At 48.0% G+C, this 20,868-nt stretch overlaps 1 long non-coding RNA gene across 1 annotated transcript; it reads left to right on the forward strand.

Moving 5' to 3' along the window:
• Positions 1 to 226: 226 nt before the first annotated feature.
• On the forward strand, positions 227 to 20,475 carry LOC141270890 (uncharacterized). Its single transcript, XR_012321751.1, has 4 exons — positions 227 to 386; positions 510 to 562; positions 2,360 to 2,466; positions 20,234 to 20,475. It is a non-coding gene; the product is annotated as an uncharacterized lncRNA (long non-coding RNA).
• The last annotated feature ends 393 nt before the right edge of the window (positions 20,476 to 20,868 follow it).

The raw sequence follows: 20,868 nt of genomic DNA on the forward strand, positions 1-20,868 counted from the left end.
TTTATTTTTGGATATTCTATCTCTCAATGTTAAAATTAACCTACCCTTAAAATTATAGACTGTTCATGTCTTTGTCAGTGGGAAAACTTACAAAAACAGCAAGGAATCAAATAATTATTTCCTTCACTGTATGTAAAGATATAATTGCTGTCGAGAGCAGTTGAAAAATCAACAGAAAAATAAATATCATATGAGGAATACTGCAAACAACCTGAGGACTTCACTTTATCATGACACACAGTCTGGCACCACATAAAATGCGGCATTACCCGATACAAGGTAGACGCTCTTTTCTTGAGATTATTTGGACAAAACCTTAAATCCAGTCTTTTCTACCATGAAGACATCCACTTTTCTCCTCCTGGTGGTCTTCTCCAGATTTTTTGGTAAGTGCGTCCATTATTATTGAGAGCCACTTCTAGTTCGGTGCCCGTCATCACCCAGGTTTCTCTGGCACCAATGATTGTTGGGATTGTAAATATGATACCATGACATCTTCTCATTTTTAGTAGCTGCTCAGGGAATCTCCGTCAGAGAGAGACCCATCATCCCATTCTACTATGTAAGTGACCATAAAACTTTGCCGTTATTGCACATTTTTCCTTTGAAAACCCTCCTTAAGCCTTAGGCCACGGCCCCACTATCAGTATTCGGTCAGTATTTTTTCTCAGTAGTGGGAGCCAAAACCAGGAGTGGGTGATAAATGCAGAATTGGTGACTTGTTTCTGACACGCCCCCTGGGCCGTGTGTGTAGGGGAATACCCGGAGCCGAGTCTCTGTGACACTGGGGGTTGTAGTCTCCGTGGCGGTGACCCGTTCCCGTGACTCAGTGCGGTCAAACCAGTGGAGGATCTGTTTATTTGGGTTTTGTAATGCTTAAATGTCCGACTACGCCACCCGTGGATTGCGGTCACTGAGAACCGCCGCTGCGGGCAGACCGCTGAGGCTGATGTTGTGTGCGCAGCAGGGGGTAGTATAACTTCCCACGGGAGGAGTATAGCCTCAGGGCAGTGAGTGAAGATGGTGGGGGTGATGGTGTGCGGGAGCAGCAGTAATGACTCAGAGTCCAGTGATGCAGTCCAGGGTCTTTACTCACAGTTTTACACTCCAAGCCACTTCTACAGATGATGGCTGCCCACGTCGTGCTGTGCTCACCAGGTGAGGGGCTCGGCCAACTCCCAGGTACCTTTGGAGTGCTCTTCAGGACCCCCTTCGTGTGTCCTTTCTCTGGCCTGTCGTACCCCACAATTGACCACGTTTCTGTCCAGCTGCCTCGGGCCTTGGCGGGCAAACGTATGTTCCGTTTCCCTGGGTCCTATGTGGTGCCTTCCTAATGGGTGTAGTGAGGGGCCGTGCATGTACAGTGCCACGGCCTCCGGTTACTAGCTGAGGGTAGTTGCTCTCCTCCACTAGATGAGGGATCCGGTTCCCTTTTCTTGGCCTGACCCCAATACTCTGGTAGCGGCGGGCGTGCGGTGGCGGCTGGCCGGTCCGCACCCCTGGGGTCCCTTCAGTCTTCTCCTAGAGCTTCCTCTGTTCTTCTCCCTTCCTTCGTTCTCCTCCAGGCCCAGGCCTTAAGACTTGACCTGCCTGCGGAGCAGAGCCCATGCTGAGCCTCTGCTCCCTCTCACTCTCTCCTCTCTTTCTACTTCCTCTACCAAACTGAACTCTAAAATAAGATGGTGCCCACCATATATACTCCTCTATACAGTGCACCCTGGATCTATTCTCCCCACCCACAAACTACCGGGTTCCCCCTTTCTAGGTGTTCCCTCCCCCCACTCCAGCCAGGGACAGGGACAGTTGTGCTCACACCCGGGAGCATTGTCGCCCTGTCCCCCGGAAATGTGGTGTAGTGCATGTGGATGTTAGGGTCCTGAGCCATACTCCATCCTTACCTGGAAGTGAGATATCACACCTCTGCGTGAGATGCAATACCTCTGTAGCGACCGAACCCTCGGGGCGCTACATTTCTATTATACCCTTTCTCTGATTGTTCCTCACCTGGCTTTGTCTCCCACTCCTGAGAAAAAATACTGACTGAATAGTGACCAAATACTGATAGTGGGGCCGTGGCCTTAAAAGGTTTTTCCCATCCTCTGGGTAAATGACAAATTTTTGATCACTGTGGATCCAATTGAATAAGACTCTGAAATGTCCCATTATAATGTGTCACACGTGTTACACTCCTTCATCCATTGTCTATGGGATTGCCAAAGATGGCCAAGCACTGTGTTGTGTAGTGTCACAGTGGTACCAAATGACAAACTCAGCACTGCTGCTGGAACACAACTACTTTGTATGTAGTGAGTGACAGTAGAATAATACTGGATATTGTTTCAATTTTCTGTACATACAGGACTATTTTGCTAAAAGAGAAAATGGACAAAAAAGTTCACCATTTGTTGAAGAGAATGAAAGTCAGCTTAGCAACATCATAAGATAATTCCTAATTAATTTTTTCAGGTAAAAAATTTATTCTACAATCATTATTTAATGTGATTCTTAAAAAGTTATCACATATATCCATCCCTGCTGTTATGGCTGAAATAGATCACTTTGTTACATGGTAAAATTTTAAAATCAATGCAGCGAAGTCTGAGGCCCTCGATGTCTCCCTCCCTAAATCCATATAGGATTCCATCCAGTCCAACTTTCCCTTTGCCTGGCCCTCACAGGGTATCAAATACTTAGGAATTCCTATTCATAGAGACCTCTCCCATCTATGTTATCTTAATTTTGGGCCCTTTATTGAACAACTCCATACAGACCACGGTTGGCAAGTTAGAACTGTAAGATTCACTACGTGAACCACTGGTGTTTTGTGGAAAAGCACATGTACACTGTGTTCCAAATTATTATGCAAAAAGTGTTTAGGAGTGATAAGGGAAGAATTTGTTTGTTTGTCAGTTAAACTCATTGATGGTGATGTGTGTCAGGGCTCTTTATATCACTGTAAGCAATTGCAGACACCTGTGCTAATTAGTTTGGCAGGTGTGTCCAATGAAAGGCAAGACTACTTAAGAAGGCTCTCTCACATTATTAAGCAGCCTACATTTTCTGCCAAAATGGGAAAGAAAAAGGATGTGTCGGCTGCTGAGAAGCAACAAATTGTGGAGTGTTTAGGTCAAGGCATGACTACAATCAACATTGTGCGATGATCAGGATGAAGTGTCTTGGCAATCAAGAAGTATGTAGCTGATTCACAGTACACACGTGTGCGTGCTGATAAGGGCAAATTGAGGACTCTTTCCTACAGGCAATTACGTCAGGTTGAAAGAGCAGCGGTAAAAAAGCCTTGTCATAGCAGCAGACAAGTTTTTGAAGCTGCTTGTGCCTCCAACGTCCCCCGAACAACAAGATGCAGGGTCCTTCAGAGGTTTGCAGCTGTGCATACGCCATCCTGTCGACCTCCTCTATCCACTTCACACAAGCAGAAACGGCTCCAGTGGGCCAAACATTACATGAAGACTGATTTCAAAACTGTTTTGTTCACGGATGAGTGCCGTGCAGCGCTCGATGGTCCAGATGAATGGAGTGGAGGATGGCTGGTTGATGGACACCCCACGCAAACACGGCTACAGCGCCAACAAGGAGGAGGTGGAGTAATGTTTTGGGCTGGAATCATGGGGAGAGAGATTGTCGGCCCCTTTAGGATCCCTGAAGGCGCTAAAGATGAACTCCATAATGTATGTGGATTTTCTCAAACAGCACTTCCTGCCATGGTTCAAGAAGAAGAACCATGTATTTCACAGCAAGATCATTTTTCTGCATGATAATGCACCATCTCATGCTGCACATAAAACATCTGCATCTCTGGCTGATATGGGCATAAAAGGGGACAAACTTATGGTGTGACCCCCATGCTCCCCTGACCTCTACCCCATTCAGAACCTTTGGAGCATCATTAAAAGGAGTGTCTATGATGGCGGGAGGCAGTTCACATCTAAGCAACAGCTCTGGGAGGGTATTCTGTCCTCATGCAAAACAATTGAAGCAGAAACCATCCAAAACCTGACAAATTCAATGGACGAGAGAGTTCAGAAGCTCCTTTCGAACAAGGGGTCCTATGTGAAAATGTAACATCACCTAGAATAAAGTTTTGAGTTGAAAACTGTTTGATTTCAGTTTCTAACAACCTGCTAATGCTTATAATTTCAAAAATGACCATTTTTTTGGTCTTTATTAAAATGAAAAGGTTGATCGAAAAGTTTGGGGGATCTAAGAGTGTGGCAACCCAGTAGTCATGATTACTTCGAATTCTGACAATATGAGGGTCATGCTGCAGGTAGTGCAGCAAGAAGGCACTTATGTGTCTTGCGCATCTCGGAGCCCCAAAATTATTTTCCGGGCTAGATGCAGCTAAAAATTATTTTTAATTTTAAATCTGGTGAAGCTTATTATAGATGGCCTAATAGGATCAGTGCTGCACACTGCTACAAAGCCCAAATTATTTTCCAGTCAAGATACAGATAAACATGATTAGTAATTTGAAAGCTTAAAACGGTTGGTAGGGTGATTTTAACCAATCATCAAGCTTTTACTCTCCCCAGGATGACACAGGGGTAGAAAAGTCATTTCGGATCCATGATTTGTTCATCTTTATGAACGTGAGTCTGTCTACATTATCAGTGGAGAGCCGCGTGCGCTTATCTGTCAGCACACCACCAGCAGCGCTGAACACACGTTCAGACAGAACGCTGGCTGCGGGGCATGACAAGATCTCCAAGGCGTAAGTGGCTAGCTCCAGCCATTTATCCAGATTGGAAGCCCAAAAAGAGCAAGGGTCCAGTGACACAGTCGTGGCTTCAATGTTTACTTGGAGATACTCCTGTACCATCGTCTCTAGGCGTTGACTATGTGTCAGACTTGTTGTCTCCTGTGGCCTTGCAAAGGATGGGCTAAAAAAGTGGTGAAATGATTCCGCAAAATTGATGTTACCAGCAGATACTGTGGTTCTGTTACGGTTTGAGTGCTGAACACTTGACGGTCCCACGGTTGGCAAGTTGGAACTGTGAGATTCACTACGTGCACCACTGGTATTTTGTGGAAAAGCACATGTAAGATTCTGCAACAGTCTCTGCTGATACTCCTGCATGCGTGCATCCCTTTCTATGGCAGGAATAATTTCTGCAAATTTACTTTTGTACCGGGGATCTAACAGTGTGGCAACCCAGTAGTCAGGATTATTTCTAATTCTCACAATTCGAGGGTCATGTTGCAGGTAGTGCAGCAAGAAGGCACTCATGTGTGTTGCGCATCCAGGAGCACCAAGTCCCTGTTGTGTTGGTGGCGAGGTAACAATCATGCTTCCTTCCTCTGTCCTCTCCCCCCAACCTCGCACAACAGAAATGTGATCAAGGTCTCCCTCATCTGATGAGTCTTCCATCAGTTCGTCCTCCACTTCTTCCTGGGCTCCTGCACCTTCCTCACTAGTTTGGCTGCTACCATGCGCCCTGGTAAAATCATCTCCCCCACCCTCACATGCCTGCCGCCCTGGTGCTGCCGACCGTCTGGACCTTGCAGATGTTAGCCCTTCCGCATACAACTCCTCCTCCTCTACTTCCTCCACCTCCTCTTGTGCCACCACCTGACTCCGAATTCTGTTTAACATGTGCTCCAGCATGTAAATCACCGGAATAGTCATGCTGATAATGGCATCGTCAGCACTAAACATCTTCGTCGCCATTTCAAAACTGTGCAGAAGGGTGCATAGGTCCCTGATCTGAGACCACTCCTCCAGCGTGATTTGCCCCACCTCTGAATCTCGTTGGCCCAGGCTATACGTCAGAACGTATTGCACCAGGGCTTGTCGGTGCTGCCACAGTCGCTGCAACATGTGCAGAGTTGAATTCCACCGGGTAGGCACATCGCATTTTAGCCGGTGAAGTGGCAGGCCCAACGACTTCTGTAGAGATGTAAGTCGCTGAGCTGCGGGATGCGAACGGCGGAAGTGAGCACACAGCGACCGTGCCCTCTGCAGAAGGCCATCTAGTCTGGGATAGTGGGCTAAAAATTGCTGGACAACCAGGTTCAACACGTGAGCCATACAAGGCACGTGTGTGACATTGCCCCGGCGAAGGGCCGCACCCAGGTTTGCAGCATTGTCGCACACGGCCTTCCCTGGTTTCAGGTCCAGTGGAGACAACCATTCATGAAATTGGTTCTCCAGAGCTGACCACAACTCCTCAGCTGTGTGACTCACATTTCCCAGACATTTCAATGTAAAAACCGCCTGATGACGTTGAGCCCTACTGCCAGCATAGTAAGGAGGTGTGCAGGATCCCTTCTGCGCAGTTAGAAAGCTTGTGGCATGACCAGACAGGCTTTGGGTGCAGGTGGAAGACCGAGAGGAGGTTGAGGAGGCAGAAGCAGTGGAGGAAAAATGACATAAAGAGGATTGACGCACAACTCGTGGGGACGGCAAGACTTGGACAGCAGCCCCTTGTCCTGCTGTCACCATAGTTACCCAGTGCCCAGTCAGCGACATGTAACGCCCCTGTCCATGCCTACTCGTCCAAGTGTCTGTGGTGAAATGCACCCTGTCACACACAGAGTTTCTCAAAGAAGCGGTGATGTTGTGTGCGACATGCTGGTGGAGCGCAGGCACACCTTTCTTTGAGAAGTAGTGCCGACTGGGCATCTGGTACTGGGGCACTGCGACGGACATAAGGTCTCGAAAATCCTCTGTGTCCACCAGGCGGAAAGGCAGCATTTCTGTAGCCAAGAGCTTGCAGATGGTGAAATTCAACCTCTTAGCTTTCTCATGGCTAGGAGGAAATGGTCTTTTACTTGTCCACATCTGAGGGACCGAGGGCTGGCTATTGTGCTTAGACGGGGTTGATAAGGGTGTCCCCGGCAAACTGCCGGTCTGTGAGGAAGATGCAGGCGGACATGTTAGGTTGCCTTGATCCAAAGGTGGTGCTATCGATGTCGGACAGCGCTCAAGACCAGCTGGTGTTACCACCTCCAAAGAAAATGATGACCTGCCAATCACGCTGGCTGTTGCGGGTAAAGAGGTGGCAGGTCTGCGCCCCAAAACAGGTGTGACTGCTGTCCCCCCAGTCACAGAGGATGAAGAGGCCGCGGATGCACAAGATATGGCAGACGGTGGTTGGCCCGGCCGGCTAGACCGCATTGTAGCACACTGAGCTTCCCACTGCAACTTATGCTTCATGTCCATGTGCCGGTTCATGCATGAAGTACTCAAACTATGTATTTTTTGGCCTCTACTTAGCTTTTGCTGACAAATGTTACAGATAACACGAGTTGGGTCATCTTTATCGATCTGAAAAAATGCCCAGGCTATGCAAGGCTTAGCACCCATGCGACCTGAAGAGCCACCACGACTTGTGGTGAGAGGCAGAGTTGTGTTTGAGGATGCAGTTGTTGACGTGCTTCCAGTACTACGTCTCTGTCCAGGAAGGCGCAACCTGACCTCGTCGTCACTAGCATCTTCCTCCACCTCCTCTGCTGACCTCATCTCTTGGCTGACTGTGGGTTGACAGTAAGTGGGATCTCCGACCTCATCATCATCACCCTGTGCGTTATCACACCCGTCGTCCTCAGAGCCAACCTGTTCCTGCCCTGACAAAAAACTAAAGTTGTCGCTCCAATCAGGTATTTGAGTCTTATCATCGTCTTCCTCATTGTCTCCACCAACAGGAGTTACAGTTTGGGAATGAGGGTCTACATTATGGTCAGAACCTTCTGCGTCTGGTCCTGGATCCGACTCATAAAGATTCTGGGCATCAGTGCAGATCATTTCCTCGTCTGGATTCACAGAAGCGCTGGAGTCGACCTCTGATTCCCAGGCTATAGTATGAGTAAACAGCTCTGCAGACTCAACCATCTGTTCTACCTCATACTCAGACGGGCAGCTGGAGATTTGGGAGCTGTGAGGAAGCAAGTGCGATTTGGGTGACACCTTTGAGGACTGGAGTATTTGTGATGTTGAAGTTGATGTGGAGGAGAGCCCACTTAAAGGAGCACTTGATATCCGTTGAAGCACCTGCTGTTTTTGTGCCTCATCTGGAATTTGCAGCGATTGGCGTGGCCGTAAGAAAGGGATCTTATCACATTGTCCGCTAAAAGAAGTAGACATTTTAGTTTGGCTGGAAGATGGTCTTTCTTCTGCACCTACCCCACGGACACAACCTTTTTTCCCCTTCCCAACACGCCTATTCCCCTTTCCACCAGCAGCAGGCCTTTTTCCACTCATTTTGGTGGTTAACTAATTCACAACTCTGGAGTTGTTTGCACAAAAAAACAATGGATGGTAACCGAGCAGAGCTGAGTGGCCAAACTGTGGTATTAGGCCAAAACTATTGGCTGGGTTAGATGCAGAAAAAAATTATTTTTAATTTGCAACCTGATGGAGGTCAGTATAGATGGACTAATAGACCAAGTCCCACACACCGCTAGAAGCCCAAATATTTTTTCAGAGCTAGATGCAGAAATTTTTTTTATTCAATTTGCAACCTGATGGAGGTCAGTATAGATGGACTAATAGACCAAGTCCCACACACTGCTAGAAGCCCAAATATTTTTTCAGAGCTAGATGCAGAAAAAAATTATTTTTAATTTGCAACCTGATGGAGGTCAGTATAGATGGACTAATAGACCAAGTCCCACACACCACTAGAAGCCCAAATATTTTTTCAGAGCTAGATGCAGAAAAAAATTATTTTTAATTTGCAACCTGATGGAGGTCAGTATAGATGGACTAATAGACCAAGTCCCACACACCGCTAGAAGCCCAAATATTTTTTCAGAGCTAGATGCAGAAAAAAATTATATTCAATTTGCAACCTGCTGGAGGTCAGTATAGAAGGACTAATAGAACAAGTCCCACACACTGCTAGAAGCCCAAATATTTTTTCAGAGCTAAATGAAGAAAAAAATTATTTTTAATTTGCAACCTGATGGAGGTCAGTATAGATGGACTAATAGACCAAGTCCCACACACCGCTAGAAGCCCAAATATTTTTTCAGAGCTAGATGCAGAAATTTTTTTTATTCAATTTGCAACCTGATGGAGGTCAGTATAGATGGACTAATAGACCAAGTCCCACACACTGCTAGAAGCCCAAATATTTTTTCAGAGCTAGATGCAGAAAAAAATTATTTTTAATTTGCGACCTGATGGAGGTCAGTATAGATGGACTAATAGACCAAGTCCCACACACCGCTAGAAGCCCAAATATTTTTTCAGAGCTAGATGCAGAAAAAAATTATTTTTAATTTGCAACCTGATGGAGGTCAGTATAGATGGACTAATAGACCAAGTCCCACACACTGCTAGAAGCTCAAATATTTTTTCAGAGCTAAATGAAGAAAAAAATTATTTTTAATTTGCAACCTGATGGAGGTCAGTATAGATGGACTAATAGACCAAGTCCCACACACTGCTAGAAGCCCAAATATTTTTTCAGAGCTAGATGCAGAAAAAAATTATATTCAGTTTGCAACCTGATGGAGGTCAGTATAGATGGACTAATAGAATGATGCTATGCCCAAAAGATTTTACTTCACTAGGTGCAGTAAAAAAATTGGTATTCTATACACAGGTGGTATATCTTGCAACACAGATAGGCTACTCCACTGACTAACACACTCTGCAATAGGCCAAAAAGGATTAGCTTTGCTAGATTCAGCCAAATGCTGTGAAAAAAACTTGCACAGCACTGGCACAGACCTGCCTGGCAAAAACTGATAGGAACTGATGTAACCTAGTCCTGAAAAGGACTCCAATTACAATTAGTCTTTACTCCCACAATCTATCTATTTAAGAGCACAGACCTGCCTGATAAAAGTCGTAGGAAATGCTGTAACCTAGTCCTTAAAAGGACTGCAATCACAACTATTCCCTACTCCCAAGCTATCTGTATATTTGTGCGAAAATTGGCTTGAAATTAACAAGGTATAGCGCACACAGCAACAGCGGTGCCGTCTAACACGCAGCTGCAGCAGTGAGAAAATGGTGGCGACGGGGAAAATGGCTTGGTCTTATAGGGCAAGGACATGTGACATACACTGCCAATCACACATGCCCTTGCTTGTGTGAAAAAAAGCACTTCGCTCCGTGTGTGCGCTGCTGATAGGCTGACAGATTGCACCTCCCCACTGCAAATGCGGGAAAGAGAAAAAAAAATGGAGATCTTCATTGTTCCTGCAGAGATCCATCCCCTGCCCCTCCCCCCGCCCCGCTGTACACTCAAACTGCGTATTAACATTAATTTTCATCATTACTGAGAAAAAATCCAGTTATGATTTTGGTGCACGAACAGTTATCGAACATAACCTCGAACAGCCGAATTTTTCTCAAATTGTTCGTGTTCGCCGACCGGCTCGAACACCGCCCAAAACAGCTCCAATTTGAGATTGGCGAACAGTTCGAGTAGAACAACGCTCATCTCTAGTGAAGAGTTCTTCCCGGACCTTAACCTGAGGCTACAAGACTAAAGTCCCCGGCGTGTGGGCTCAGCATCGGCCGACAAGACAAGGAACCTTTGCTGTTTTTGTAAACGTTGCTTTTTATTTGGCGCAAAAGTTTTCCGGGACTAACTGCAGCCACCTCGATTCACAGGCCTGTGATAGACCACATCTGAGGTTAATGGTACTGTAACTTTAAGATACCCAGGTATTCCTATACTAGGGGTATAAGAGCAATTGGTATAGTTTCATGCATTGTTATTGTTAGTAGTGGTAGGATTGTACTCAGTGTGCCATCTCAGGGGTCCCTATAGAACACCCTCACTAGATTGACACAGTGTTTAGGTAAAATTGTTCCAGATCTTTAGTATGATTCACATAAACTGGAAACCTTGAGATTGGCACATTGATTTCAGCTTTTGCTGATTGTGTGTATTTAGTAGGGACAGTGTCACAGGTAAAACCTGAGACTGATTCATGCAATACTGAATTTTAGTCTGATCCCTGTTTTAGTAAAGAAAGTGTTGTTTATTTCTGTCTCTGTCTCAGTTTCTGACTCACTGGATCTCTCTCGGACCTCCATTCATTACAGCTACCATGTCTTTTCAAAAATTAGCTGAATTTTGGGAGATCTTTCCTGTTTGTGTACCTTCAAGAAAAGTATATTTCCTAGCATCAGTAATGCTGTCTAGCTCTATGAAACACAGTGAACAGTCAGAAGATTTGTAGCTGGCATGGTGTGCCGTGATTGTGGCAGGAGCAGCACTACCCCTAAGATGGTTTATCTGCCACTGCAACCAACTGATGCACATAAGCAAAAAGATTGGCACCATCGAAACAGCTAGGTTCAGTCTTACCTGCACTGTGTCGATACCCTGTGCTCAAATCCCATATACGTCTGTGTCAAACACATTGGACCAGTGGCAAGAACTGGCTCAGTTTGCAACGGGCGGACTGTTATGGCTTTGTCATATTCAAGTGGAGCAGGTTATCTGTTCCAAGCATGGAAAACTTAACATTTGTCAAAATGAATTAAGCATGAATTAGTGCAGACTTTCACCTACAGCTAATGGCAATGAAAAATTGCCATATAGTCTGCCTGCCTTACTGTGTGTTGTGTATTTTCTACACCATTCTGTAGCTGTTAGTGCTGACGGGTCACTCTCAGCCGGGCATCTGCTCCCTGTCCATCATGTCAGCTATCCTGAAGTACTGCTGCTGCCGGGGCTGCCATTGCTGGCTCTAAACTGCAATACATCTCCTTGCCTGCCCAATCCTAACTATCTACATTGCTGTTCCTGCTGCATCCACTGCACAGCCACGCCAGTTACACATCTCTTAGCTGCCCACTGCGTTTCATAGTGCTAGACAGTACTACTAATGCTAGGAAATGTGCTCTATTGAGGGTACACAAACTTGAAACAGCTACTTCTTAAAAAGGATTGCTGACAACAAGCTATATCTTATCCACTTTGAAACAATACTCCTATTTTGTCTTCCTACAAAAAGGGATAATTTTTGGTTGGCTTCAGAAAATGATTTTGTGTTTGCTTAACTGTTTTGTGATTAGCAAACCAGTTGTGGACCCAAAAAAGAGATAATTTTTAATTCTAGTTGAGAAGCAATAACTTCTTCATGTTCAAAATAGTTCACCTGTTTTGTGCCGAAAATTAAAGGGATAATTTTTGAACCATTTATGTAAAACTCCTTCATTTCTGCCTGTGTGTGAACAATAGTCAGGTAGGCTTCCCAAAAAGGCATAACTTTCGGATTATTTTGGCACACCTATTTAAGTTCACCAATTGGAAACACGCCACACAAGTGATACAGCAATCAATACATCTGAAGTCAGGCAAATAGACTGGTAAAAAGCCAGGGTTTGGAAGCCACTTACATGCATTTTTTTCATAAATATGAAGACAAAAACCCTAATAAAATAATTTACAAAGTTTTAAAACTTTGTGGCTTGAGGGCAGTACGGTGTATGGGTCCTTTTCCCACTGGTCGTCCAACTTATGGAGCCGCCTTTTTCTTTTCAAGACCTGTTCTCCAGGTACCAGGGGAACAGCGGGAGCATGTTGGTTATAAGTCCTCTCCTGCCTTTCTCTTGATTGACAGAGACTTCGCTCGATGCTCTCTTGTACTTTCCGGTACTGCTGCTGCCGTTCTGTATCCCAGTCTGCCTCTGGCGAGGTGTCCTCGGGCGTCAGGACTCCCATATCCAGGTCAACAGGCAGCTTACCAGGTCTTGCTCGCATTAGGTAAGCCGGGGTACAGTTGGTGGAACCTACCGGGATGTGGTTATACAGGTCCACCAGATCGGGCAGTTTCTCAGGCCACAGACTGCGTTCTTCCAGGGGCAATGTTTTTAGCAGATCTATCACCACCTGGTTCATCTTCTCGCAGAGTCCATTGATTTGGGGGTGATAGGGCGTTGTTCTTATCTTCTTGCAGCCATACAGGTTGCAGAACTCCTGGAAGACCTCCGCTTCGAAGGCTTGTCCTTGGTCCGTCAGCACTTGGTCCGGGTACCCGTGTGGGCCGCAGAAGTGCAGCTGGAAGGCTCTGGCTGCTGTCTGAGCCGTCAAGTCTTTGACAGGGACCACCACCAGGAACAGGGAGTAGTGATCCACGATGGTTAGGGCGTAGACATACCCGCTTCTGCTTGGAGCCAGTTTAACATGGTCCAGAGCGACCAGTTCCAGCGGCTGCCTAGTGATGATGGGCTGCAGGGGAGTCCTCTGGCTGGCACGGTCCCTTCTTCTTAGATTGCACGGGCCACAGTCTCTACACCACCTCTCAATGGCTCCTCTCATGCCTATCCAGTAGAACCGTTCACGCAGCAGGAACTCCAGCTTCTTCCATCCGAAGTGCCCTGCCCCATTGTGGTAGGCCTCCAGCACCATAGCTGCGTCCCGTCTCGGTACCACAACCTGCCAGATCAGTTCATGTGTCCGGGAATTGACCATTCTGCGGCACAACTTCTCCTTGTAGAGGAACAGTCTGCTCTTTTCCGTCCACAGTTGCTTGGTCTCTTCCGGAGCGTCTGGGTCCAGGCGGGCATCAGCCTGGGTCAGCATCTCCTTCACCAGACGGACTGCGGGGTCACTGTCTTGCGTCTCCGCCCAGTTGTAGTGGGGCAAGGGGTTGAACGTAGCGGATCGCTGGCCCCTCACACGGTGGGAATACTGGGTAATCCCATGACGGTGAAACGCAGGGAGTTCGATCTCTTCCAATTCTTCTGGATCCTCCCCTTCGTCCGGTAGGTTTGGCATCCTGGACAGGGCGTCCGCATTGGTATTGGAGCGTCCTGCCCGGTATTTGATCGTGAACTCATAATTGGACAGGCGGGCCATCCACCTCTGTTCCAGGGCACCCAGTCTTGCAGTGTCCAGGTGTGTCAACGGGTTGTTGTCCGTGTACACGGTGAACCTGGAAGAGGCAAGGTAATGCTTGAAATGTTCGGTTACTGCCCACACCACTGCCAGGAACTCTATCTTGAACGAGCTGTAATTCTCAGGGTTTCTTTCCGTGGGTCGCAGTTTTCGGCTGGCGTAAGCAATTACCCGTTCTCTCCCCTGCTGGATCTGGGACAGTACGGCTAATAGCCCGAGGTTGCTTGCGTCCGTGTGGAGGACAAAGGGCTGGCTGTAATCAGGGTGCGCCAGGATTTCATCCCCCGTGAGGGCCATCTTCAGCTGGCGGAAGGACTCCTCTTCCAGCTTTTTCCATTTGAAGGGTGGCTTCTGGTTTTTGGCCTTCCTGGACTGGCCTATCAGGAGGTCCTGCATAGGAGCTGCCTTCTTGGTAAAACCGGGAATGAATCTTCGGTAGTAGCCTACCAACCCGAGGAACTGCCGCACTTCCTTTATGCTGGATGGTCTTGGCCAGTCCTTAATCACGGTGATCTTGTCAGGGTCGGGAGCCACTCCGTCAGCACTCACCACGTGTCCCAGGTACTGTACCTTCGGCTTCAGTATATGACACTTTGAGGGTTTTACTTTTAAGCCGTAGTTTGCCAGAGCTTCAAACACTTCGGCCAGGTGTTCCAGATGGTCCTCATAGGTCTTGGAATAGACGATGACATCGTCCAGGTATAATAGGACCGTCTCGAAGTTCCGGTGTCCCAGACAGCATTCCATCAACCGTCGGAAGGTTCCTGGTGCGTTGCATAGCCCGAACGGCATACAGTTAAATTCGCTGAGTCCCATCGGGGTGGTGAATGCGGTCTTCTCCCGGTCCGCCTCTGCTACAGGAACCTGCCAGTACCCGCTAGTGAGATCCAAAGTAGAGAAGAAGTTAGCAGATTTTAATGCAGCTAAGGACTCTTCTATCCTTGGTAACGGGTACGCATCTTTGTGTGTGATATGGTTGACCTTCCTGTAGTCTACACACATTCTCAAGGTGTTGTCTTTCTTTTTCACTAAGACTAGTGGAGCTGCCCAGGGGCTACAGCTGTCCCTAATTACCCCAGCCTCCTTCATGTCTTTTAGCATCCCCTTGGCGTGTTGATAGTGCGCAGGGGGTACGGGTCGGTATCTCTCCTTTATGGGAGGATGGTCTCCCGTGGGGATGTGATGTTCTACCCCCTTTACTCGCCCGAAGTCCAGCGGGTGTTTACTAAACACTCTCTCGTACTCTTGAACCACCCGATAGACTCCCTGTTTTTGGTGTGAGGGAGTGGAGTCAGTACCCAAATGCAGTTGCTGACACCAGTCCTCCATTGGTTTTTTAGAGCCGTTACCTTCCTCAGGTTGAGATGGAGGCAAGGGTTCCACGGCCTGTACAGAGTTCTGGTTGATGGTGAACAATTTGGCTAGCGTGGCATACCGGGGCAGGTATACTTCTCTCTCCCCGATATTTATGATGCAGACGGGCACCCTCCCATGGCGTACATCGACCACCCCCCGTGCTGTCAAAATGGTGGGCCTACTGTCTGAGTAGACGGGTTCTACCATTGCTTGGTAGTCTCTACCTCTTAGACCAATAGCTGCCCAGCACCAAATCATCATCTCACTTTTTGGGGGCATGGCAATAGGGAACGGGTCACACATTCTCACGCTACCTATCTCACCACCAGATAATTCCACCTGTTGGCGCTTCATCAGTGCCCGGATCTCTTTTTGGAGGACACGCTGCTGGCTGGAACTGGCGTTCTTGGCAACCTGTTGCAAAATAAGAATCACCTCTGCAAGACAGTTTTCGATTACGTTAGTACCTAGGGTTATTTTTGGGTGACTCTCACGACGGTCAATGTCCACAATGATCAGTCCTTGTGCCAGCAGTTCAACTTTACCGACCTTGATGGTCACCTCTTTAAATCCTATCTGGGGCACGGGCTGACCATTGCTGGCTATAATGCTCAGGTCGTCATCTGGGTAGCGGGTTATGTCCGAGTCATTCCAGTACCGCTTGAAGAGCCTGTACGGGATGGTAGTCACCTGTGACCCAGTGTCTAGTAGGGCACTCATAGGAATGCCATCCAGTCCCACAGGCAAGACCGGTCGTCCCCCTACGTATTTATCACGCCAGTTCGATGGGCCTGATGATCTTAAGCCTGGGGGTTGGCCCTCTACCCCAGATTGTGCCCGTTTAAATGACAGTACCTTGCCATATGTCCGGGTTGATTGCAGCGGCGGCAGATGGGTCGTCCGCCCTCATTGTACCGGTCGCTGGGTCTTCCTCTGGACGGTGGGATCCTCCTCTGTCGGTGCCACGGGACATCCTCCGGTCCGGATGCCAGCTGGATCTTTCCTGGAGAAGAGACCTGCAAAGACTGCACAGTTCTGGTTAGCGCGGCAACGCTCTTAGTCAGCTCTTGGACCTGATGGTGCAGGTCCGTAGCCGGGTTATTGTTCAAAGCCTGCGCATCAGCTCCCACAGGCCCTGCAGACAAGGGCGCCACGTCCTGGTGATAAGTGATAGCAGGGCGCCTGTGGGTCACAGCGCCACCTGGTGCCGGTTCTCGGAGCACCCGGATGGTTCTGTCCTTGAACTGTGCAAAGTCCAGGTCAGGGTCCTGTAAGGCCAATGCCCGCAACTGGGTTCGGTGGGCATTGCACAGTAGACCCTCAATAAATTGTTCGGTCAACAGCTTGTCTTCATTCCCCACGCTGTCAGGGTCTGCCTGCTTAATGGCTCTCAGGCCTCTTGTAAGTTTAGAGCATAGTCCCTTTTACTTTCATGTGCCCGCTGTTTGCACCCGTAAAATCTGAGCTTATTTCGGCTGAGGTGCGGGTGTGAAATGTGTCTTTCAGCCGTGCTAGTATTTCTCTGACAGTCCTCTTCTTCCCAGGTGACCAGGACTTTACTCCCTTTGGGCTGCCCCGATTAACTGGGCCACCAGGATGCTCACTTTTTGCTCTTCCGTGAGGGGGTATACCTGGAAAAGGCTATCCAGTCTTTCCCTAAAGTCACTTAGGGTATGTGACTCCCCTGAGTACTGGGGTAGCCAGGTTGCCCCTGGGATATAGGGCATGGTGAATGGCATGGCCGCAGCAGCGGTTGGGCTGGCGGCTGGTGTGGCGGTGGAGCTCCCCTCGGTATCCGACATCCTTCTACCCCCCTAGTGGACCGTGGCCTACCTTGCGATGCTCTTCTTCGGTAGGCCGCGACTCCGCAGTCATTCGTTGGGGTAGAGGACCTGGCGTCGCGCTCCGATGACGTCAGCGTCGCTCTTCCTCCCTTCCAGGACCTTGCACAGCGTCAGTGCGTGGGGCGGAGCTTCGGATCTCGCGCGCTTTCGGCGTCCACGCCCCTTTTCTTCTTCAGCGTCCTGAAGATGGCGGGAAGCAGCTGCGGATGGCGGGAAGACGGCAGAAGACGGCGGGAAACGACCCAAGATGGCGTCCGATGGCGGGACACGACTCCGGACGGCGGAAAACTTCGCCACAGGTAAGTACAAAAATCTTTTTCAGGCACGCAGTACCCGGTGGTTGCGGGCACGAAATCCTGCCAACTACGCCAAAGTTGATGCGCCCCCTGGGCCTGTGCTGTGCAGGGGATACCCGGAGCCGCGCCTCTGGTGGGATGTAGTCTTCCGTGGCTGTGACCCGGTCCGTGCCCAGGGCGGTCAAACCAGTGGCAGTTTTAGTATTGTGATAATTGTCCGACTATGCCACCCGTGGATTGCGGTCAGTGGGGACCGCCGCTGCGCTGCAGACCACTGAGGCTGATGTTGTATGCGCAGCCAAGTATGGGATAACTCCCCACGGGAGAAGTATTGCCTCAGGGCAGCTAGTGTGGATGATGGGAGTGATGGTGTGAGCGTCCCAGTACTAATGGTGCTGGTGCAGCGATGAAACACAGAGACGTGTGGTGCAGTTCAGGGTCTTTACTGATGGTATAAAGCAGACCCTCCCGGGAGTACTGGCTAGCAGTAGAGGCCTGGTCAGTCTGAGAGCTAACAGGATTTCCCCCTGTCCAGGTGGAGTTGTAGGCCTCCCCATCTATCTGCACTCTTTCCTGGCTACCTTGCTGTGTGCGGGTAGAAGTAGCCCACGTCCCTGAGTATACCGTGTGGTGCTCACCCGTATGGCCGGTGACTTGGGGCCTTCTGTTAGCCTCCGCTTCACGATGGCGGTGCTGGTCCCTTGCTTGTGACCGTGCCTCCGGGCTTCTATGGCCAGAGGACATGGAATCCCCTGCCGGTTGGATTCTGCTGCTGGACCTGGATGTCTCCACAGCCTCGGACTCCGTGTCCGGGTTTAGTGTCTTCAGCCAAGGCGAGCTATCTAGCTTCCAGCCTCTGGCACTCACTCCTGCTCCTACAGAGCTCCTAGTTCTTGCTTTCCCTGTGTCTGCTGTCTTCCAGACCTGACTGCGTCTCTGTCTGGGACTTCACTATCTAATCCCACCCCAGACCCAGTTTATATAGGGCAAATTCTTCCCCTCCCAGGTCTGGGCGGGCAGTGTTGCATGCTTAGGGCTCCTGACCAGAGAAACCTCCCACCTGCTCTCAGACATAATATTTCTATTACTGTGGTAACCAGACCCCTGGGGTGCCACACTGATACAGTTGAACGTGTGATGTAGGTAGGGTAGAGACGGCGCTGGACCCCACTGACCCATGGGCCCCGTAGCAGCCATGTGGTGAGCCGCTATTTGCAGCACACCACTGGCTGTGGGCCCCTGTAGGAGTGGGGGGCCCTAGGCAAATGCCTAGTTTTCCTGGCCCTAACACTGGCCCTAGATACGCAGACTACACAGTGATACAAGGCAATGCATTGCATTCAGCACTCCGCTAAAATGCCAAAAATATGTCACCCATAACTATAAAATCTACACCTGTCATCGTTACCCGTGTGTTGCTTTGAAACCAAGAAGGATTTATCACCATTCAAGCCTGGTATTTACTATTTCCACTGACCACTCCACAGGAGGTGACTACATCACAGCGAGGGGTCGTAGAGCAAAGGGTTGGAATAGAGTGTTAGCTCTTTTGCAATCTATTATGAAGCCATGCTTCTATGCTCAATATGAGGGTGATAGAGGAAAAAAACAAAAGCATAAAAGCAATAAATAGCTCAATCATGAAGGGGTTAAAAGGCGACATTTGTGTGCAGATTTTCCCAGTGTTCCCCATGATCCTGCATGGGGATGGAGACGCTACTCGGAAATAGTGGGCTCCTTCCTACACTGGAAGAGTCTGGTAAAGTAGAATTTGTCTGGGGTCTACATTATAGGGGAATCTGGCTAGGGCTTTACATTGAAGGGAATTCTGGTCTGGGATCTGTATTTTTTTAGGGGTTCGGTATTTGTTTAGCAGTCTGGTCAGGAGATCTATATTGTGCGAGTCTGGTCTTGGTTCTGGATTAGTTTAAGGTTCTGCTCTAAAGTCTGCATTTATTTAGTAGGTCTGGCTTAGTTTATATAGTCTATATTTGTTTAGGGGTCTGGTCTGGAGTCTGTTCTTGGGTCTGTATTTAGAGGTTGAGTCTGAGGTCCATATTTAGGGAGTCTAGTCCTGGGTCTCTATTTGTTTTAAGGGTTTTCTCCCGAGACTTCACTTATTTACTATATCTAGTCTGAGGGATCTGTATTTGTTTAGGGGGTCTAGAGTCTAGATTTGTTCAGGGGTAACCTATATTTAGGAAGTTGGGTCTTGGGTCAGTATTAGTTTGGGAGATCTGGCATCTATATTGGTTTAGGGGATCTGAGGTCTGTATTTTGGGGTGGTATGTTTAGAGTCTTATGTACTATTTAGAATTCTAAAAAACAGGAAACACAAGTGATCCACGGAATTCACCCTTTAAAGTGATAGTACATCATTATTGCAGGATCACAATGCAGGTACAAAATGCAGACCAATCAGGCTATGATTGTTTTCCGATCATCTGCTGAGATGAGCATCGCCACACAGAAATTAATTAAATGTGAAAAAATGTGTGAATGATAAAATACTGAGCATGTTAACACCCCTCCTACATATTCTGTGGTCAAGTATGCAAGCTACTGCCCCATTCAGCTGGGGACTTGGGACCCCTGTTCTTGCCAAAGATGGAGGTTCAACTGGCAGTTCCCCAAGAGAAAACAGAAATGGTAGTCCCTGACCCATTTAGTGTATTATGTATTATTTGGGTATTATATGGTACACTATAAGATGAGAGGGTATCAATAGAAGACCCTATACAAGTCATCAGCCTTGCCCTTAGTCATTGGAGGACATGCTGAAAAATCAATATGCTGAGCAATGACAGATCATTATTAGACACACTGTACCTACAGTCTGAACCAAACAGTTTTTCTCAGTTTCAATAGGTAATGCTAATCTTTTTTTCTTATTTTTTTTTAACTCTAGAATTCCTGACCAGAATATTCCTACAAGTCCTCAGGAAGTATTTCCCCTCTGATGATTTTGCTCTATCATCTTTCATGAATCATCATACTTTCTTTTAATTATTTCACTTCCTTCCAAATCTCACAATCAATGAAGTAGAATGTTAGCTTCATCTGCCATTTTGTTTATGCTTGATAAACGCTGCTTGCTAGACGAAATGTTGCTTTTATGATGCATTTTGAATCAATAAAGGAATAAAATCATTCATCTGGTGCCTTCGATTTGTCTCTCACTAGAGATGAGCGAACCCGAACAGTAAAGTTTGGCTTCTGTACCAAACATCTAGTGTTCGCGCACGGACCCCGAACACGGACTTTCTCAGGAAGTCTGTGATACAGTTCGGATTCGGCTGTTTCTGTGTGACAGTGCGGGAAACTGGAGCTCTGATCGGCGGTAAGACCGTTACCGTCGGTCAGAGCGCTGCAGGATCAAGCAGTCAAATGTCAGCGTGATCTCGCAGCTGTGATTGTGTAAAAAGCTTACCGCTGGTCACAATACTACTACTCTCATCAGCCTACACCTGCTGTTACTGATAACAGCGAGAGCAGGCGCCACTGATGGGAGTAGTCATCAGCCGGCGCCTGTGCTCAAAGTAA

The sequence above is a fragment of the Phyllobates terribilis genome, unplaced genomic scaffold (genome assembly GCF_046119375.1).
Source record: "Phyllobates terribilis strain yellow unplaced genomic scaffold, ASM4611937v1 Scaffold_5__5_contigs__length_657084704, whole genome shotgun sequence".
NCBI classification, from domain to species: domain Eukaryota; kingdom Metazoa; phylum Chordata; class Amphibia; order Anura; family Dendrobatidae; genus Phyllobates; species Phyllobates terribilis.